Source organism: Mesoplodon bidens (genome assembly GCF_964165515.1).
Source record: "Mesoplodon bidens genome assembly, chromosome: 2".
In the NCBI taxonomy this organism is placed as follows: Eukaryota; Metazoa; Chordata; class Mammalia; order Artiodactyla; family Ziphiidae; genus Mesoplodon; species Mesoplodon bidens.
Genome location: NC_138177.1, coordinates 168,855,856 through 168,861,858, shown reverse-complemented (window position 1 = coordinate 168,861,858; position 6,003 = coordinate 168,855,856).

Sequence of the window (6,003 nt, the reverse complement as noted above, 5' to 3'; positions counted from 1 at the left end):
TTGCAATCTTGTTAAGGTGAAAGACATGTTACATTAATAAAAATAAGAGTAAAGTTAATAATTTTCAACACCACATGTCATGATGAAGCCTCAATTTGACTTTGCTATTTATTAAAACTATTTAAACATTTTTCCCAAATATTTATTGGTAAGCAAGATCATATAAATTATATGCTGAGAATTCATGTCAATGTTCAGCTGCTGGAATACAGTTAGTCAAACTTTTCTTCAAGACTACTATACTATACATCTACAGACTTAAATATTCTGCCCCAGACAGAATCTTTGGGTAAATTTTAAGAAGCACTCATCATTGCTTTGACCTACTTTGCAGATTTAAATATAAAGCAACGCTAAAGCTTATATAAAAATATTACTTTTAAAACAGCAATGATAGTGACTTTTCAGAAAATATTGGCCAGATCCTTTATTAATGTAATATTTCAAATCATTAATAATCTCCTTCTGGGAAACATTTAGTCTACACCTAACAAAACTAATCATGTGAAAATTCCGTTAAGGAGAGAGCTAGTTTTCTTAGAGCCAGATCAACTGGTCAGTTATAAACTCAAAGAAATGACTTAAGTTCAGGTATCATAAATAAAGTCTTCAGCTAATCCCTTATAGCATCACGTTACCATCATGGTGACTTAAATTCAGGACTGCTGAGTACTGGGAATCCCTGAATCTATTCTGAAATACCAAATTATTTTAAGCAATGGACCAAATTACATAGAATTCTAGAAGCAAGACATTATAGTCCTTAAGAATTAACAGGCTTTTAACAAAAATATTGATATCTGTTTACCTATATACCATTTTTATATAGCTCAGATTTTCATGAAATACAACTGTAGAGAAAACTCTGAATAATCTAAAGCCATAATTTTATTTAAAATTTTTTTTTTACAGACGACCTTTCTTTCTGCATCAGGGAAGGAAAATAGGTTCTCTACGTGACCAATTTTACAGCTGACTATACTGGCTCCTTTTATGTGTTAATTCTGTATCTTGCGTGTGTGCGTGCACACACACACACACTCACTGAGGTTTGGTTTAAGTGAAGGCCTTTAACAAACTTTTCTACCATGTCCTTGAAAAAACCAAATGTTAGATAGATGATGGGGATGGCTTAATACAACATTTAAAAAAATACGTAGGACTTCCCTGCTGGAGCAGTGGTTAAGAATACGCCTGCCAATTCAGGAGACATGGGTTCAAGCCCTGGTCCAGGAAGATCCCACATGCTGCCGGATCAACTACGCCCGTGTGCCACAACTACTGAGCCTACACTCTGGAGGCCGCGAGCCACAACTACTGAGCCGAGCCACAACTACTGAAGCCTGCGCCTAGAGCCAGTGCTCTGCAACAAGAGAGCCATCACAATGAGAAGCCCACGCACCGCAACGAAGTGTAGCCCCTGCTCGCCGCAACTAGAGGAAAAAAGCCCACATGCACAGCAACGAAGACCCAACACAGCCAAAAATTTTTTAAAAATTAAAAGAATTCAATTTAAAAAAACCCAATACTTTAAACGCTAGTATAGACCAAACTCAGGGATGAAGATTAATTTGGATTTTGTGAATAAAATAAGTGAAATTTTAAAATTTTAAGTAAAAAAAAAATTTTTTTTAAGTCAATCAGAAAGTGGCATTCCCTTTCCAAATCAACCGTAAGTTTGCTTAGTTAAAAATGGCTTTTCTGGAGGCCAAAATCCAGTATGATAGTTTGGCCTAAACTTTTATAAATGAATAATGGAAGAAAAACCAAACAAATGGCAACTGAACTATCAACATCACACAACACACAAACACACTCCCTTTAACAATCCATTTTAATCTAGGACTTTACAATTGACCCTTGAACAACACAGGTTTGAACTGTATTGGTCCACTTACATGTGATTTTTTTTTCAATAGTAAATACTATACAGTACTATATGATCTGCGGTTGGTTGAATCCGAGAACGTGGAATGGCATACAGAGGAACTGTGCATAAGGAGGGCCAACTGTAAGCTATATGTGAATTTTCCACTACAAGGAGGGCTGGTCCCTGTAAACCCTGTGTTGTTCAAGGATCAAAGCTACTCCAAATTCAAATTAGTTTGACTTTATTTTAGGCATAAGTTAAAGAGCTTTAAAGTAAACATAAAATTAAACATTTTAAGTCTAACCTGACTTATTAGGCCTATTCCTAACCTAGTAGTTTTGAGTGTATACTCAGGCAGAACAGGGTTTGAATCCTGGCTTCACCACTTTATAGAACCACTAGCTATGCAAAAAATATTACTTAAATCTCAATCTCTGAGTTCCTCATATTTAAAGTAGGGACAATACCACCTACCTTAAAGGGTTGTTGATTACATGACAGACAAAATATAAAGTGATTCCTTTAGCACAGTGCCTGGTAACACAATACTCACACAATAGTTAGTATTATTAACCTACCATTAAAAAAAATGCTTGGCATAAGGAAACAGCAGAATATTTCTTTTCCATACTTCAACTATAATATTTTTTTATTTTTCAAAATAAAGTTTTAGAGTTGAAAGTAAGATATTTTATCAGTTCCCAGGGACTACATCCTAGTCCCTCTTTGTATAAAAACGGATACCGTTTTTGGTATGGATACCTGCCATTTCTATTCTTTACATTTCCCATCTGTTGACCTTAATCCATAAAAATTATTTTTAAAGTCATCTATAATGATTTTCTTCCTTAATCTGCTTTAATTTTTCACCACCAAAGGCTTACTTTGATCTGATTAATGAATGTTAACTTTTTTTTAACTCAGACATTTCAAGAAAAATAATACCACATGGCTATTTTTTGTTACCTATTAGCCTTTCCTTTCTGAGCTGTCAGAAGTTATTTTTATTTTATCTTCTATGACTTTTTGTATCTGCTCTCTGATGTAATTCCTAAATAAACATGCCATGACACTTCCTCAGCCACCTAGTCTTTTTTGCTTTTTCCTTCTTATTTTCCATCAGTTCCCTAAAACTATTAACGCCTGATTTTCAAAACTCGTTTCATTTTCTTGCAGATTATGCTCTTAACCTTTCCTTAGGATCTAAACACAATTAACATTTGTGGTGGCCATTTAATCTCCAACTAGATCCACCTAGATCAACCATCCTACAAACCACTGTAAACATCTGTTGTTGGTATCTTTTCTACTAAGGTCTACTCTCTAAAAACCCCCCAAATGTGATATAATCTATGACCATGCTATTTATTCAAAGTGTAATTAGGGACACTGACATCACCTACGAGCACATTAGAAGTGAAGATTCTTGCTCCGTCTCAAATTATTGAATCAGAATCTGCGTTTTTAAAAAATCCCCAGGGATTCCCATCCACATTAAAGTTTGAGAAACACTGTTGAATGGTGAACTGTGACCTAAACAGTTTAACTAAAAAGTTAAAATAATCACCAGAAGTTCTTGCAAAATTATTTTGATAAATGCAACCAACGGTCTCATTTATCTTTTTCCCACCTTTGAAAAGTCAAATAAAAATGACATTACAACTAACAAGCATACTTACATTACTCTTCAAGATTTAAAAAGACATTCAATAACAATATTTATTGTTGGTTATACTTAAATAGATCAAACTGTTTTCCACACCAACTCTACATAGATGATACTTAAATATTATTAATCTGATAAGGTTATACTTCTTAACAGGAAGCAAGGAAAGAAAGTTTCAATATGATAAGCCAATGCTAAACATGTACCATCTAACCAAGATATTTAGTTGTACCTAACTTGCCAGAAGTATGCCCAAGTCGTTCTGACCAAAGCAGCTGAGGTACTTGAACAATAACAAAATATATAAACACATACCATTATAATCAATAGGTTCAAATAAAAACAAGATTTGTCTTGATGATATTTTTCACTTTTTTTCCCACAAAATTTCAAAATAGTGATTTAGCTGATAAACAGTAATGGCCTTTTAGAATATACTAACCTCTGCTTAATCTACTTAAAAACCCAGGCAACTGAAATTTGCAGATTTAAAGGATTCCTGGCGGAAGCTTGAAACTAACACCCCAAGAACCACCTGTATAGATGTCTCTGTCTCCAGATTCTATTAAAAAGTGCTCAATATAGTACATGAGATCTCTAATTATGCAATATTTTCATATTTAAGGAAATATCTTCCCCTTTACATGTTTGAAAACTGAGGCTGAGCTCCTTTTTCACCAATGTTACTATACTTAACAATATTGGTCCTCACCTTTAACCCCGTGGGAAAAAACTTTTAAGTGATCAAACCTCACATTATTTTAAAAGGCATGACTAAGTTGTACAACTTTATGACTAATTTAACCTCCTGTCCTCTTAATAAATGGACAGCTAGGCCTAAAGTCACCCTTAGGGAATTTTAAGTAAACAGGTGAATAAAACACTACTCCTGCTTATTAGTTTTTTGAGGAAATGTCTGTACATGATTGTGATTTCAGTCACAGATTTCAAGTCTAAATAAACAGTTCATAGCAATAGGAAGATATTCCCCTATGTGAATAAAATATAGTCCATAGGGAAAATACTTTATAAAATCTTATTTCTAAAAATAAATAAATTTAGGGCTTTAGGTAGAGCCAAAAGACACCAATAGAGCCTAAGCCTAAAATGATCATCAAAAATCAACCTCCTTCTATTTTTGGAAAACATACACCATAAACCAGTGAGCTGCACCACCCCTGCCCCAATCTGCCCCCATCCCCAGCTCTGCCAACTCCTAAAGTTGTCCAAGTTTAGATACTTTTGCTGTCAGAACATTCCTTACTGTCTCAGTGAGTGACCTCTTGATTTGGGGGAAAAGGAAAATAAAAACAGTAAACTCTTTCTGGAAAATATTGACCAAAGAATTTTGTCTACTCTTTCTCAAACAATAGGGTACACTTTTTCTTCCCCATAGCTCACATTTACTTAACAGTCTTCATTTAAAAGAGACAAGGCAGAATGTATTACTACTCCTTCTGAATGGTTTCTTACTCGATTTATTTACAAATCATTAGGTCACTTTCCTCCTAAATCCTTATTGTTATTAATGGTACAGTATTCAGAGGAATGAGCACAGTACTTCCAGTAAATTTCCATTCTGAGTTGCAGAGCTTCTACCTTTTTGACTGGTAAGGAACTAAGTACACCTTCAAGGAAAAGAAGTCACAAGAAATACTACTAGATTAGGGCTATCTTTAAGACAATGGGATCAGTATGAAACAGAGAGCCCTCTATATGGTATTTCTTACATACTGGAGATATTTACCAGTGATGCACCTACATCTTCCAACATAGCCTTCCTCAAATATTCCCTCACTTCTCCTTCACTTGCTGAAATGTCATGTCAAGGGGTCAAGGACACTGGGAGAATAAAATGCCTACTGAAAGCACTGTACAAGTGTTTCCCTTTGCCCAACTCTATGTTTTCTAGGATCATTTCCAATGTGGATATGCCACAATTTCATCAGAGAAGCTTTATAAGTAGCCTATTATGCCAAAGACAACAATCCCATCTGACACCTGTAGACCCAGTTCTAACCCCAGTAAAGCTACTTCCTGATACTCTAATAAACCCACTAGAGTTCATTCGGTACTTTTATTTTCACTATCCCACTCCTTCACTACCCTCACTTGAACAGGTGCCCAATATCTAGTACTAAATTTGAGGAACAGAACTCCATTGGACTACAGAAGTCTCAATTACAGTACTACTGAATCTTTTTTGCACAGTTGAACCCATCACACCCCACTCAAAATCACCAACACAACACTTTGAACATGTTAGATTTTATTAAAAGTATTTAACATTGTACAAATATTCCAACACAGTTATGGTACCTCAACACTGTACCAAAAGCATTAATTTTTATTAAACTGCTGATTAAATTGTCTTGCAAATGTTCCTATTTTAATATTCTCATGTTACTGTATGCGTATCAGCAATGTAATGTTTGCAGGAGCTTTCAGCTCAATTATAGAAATAGCC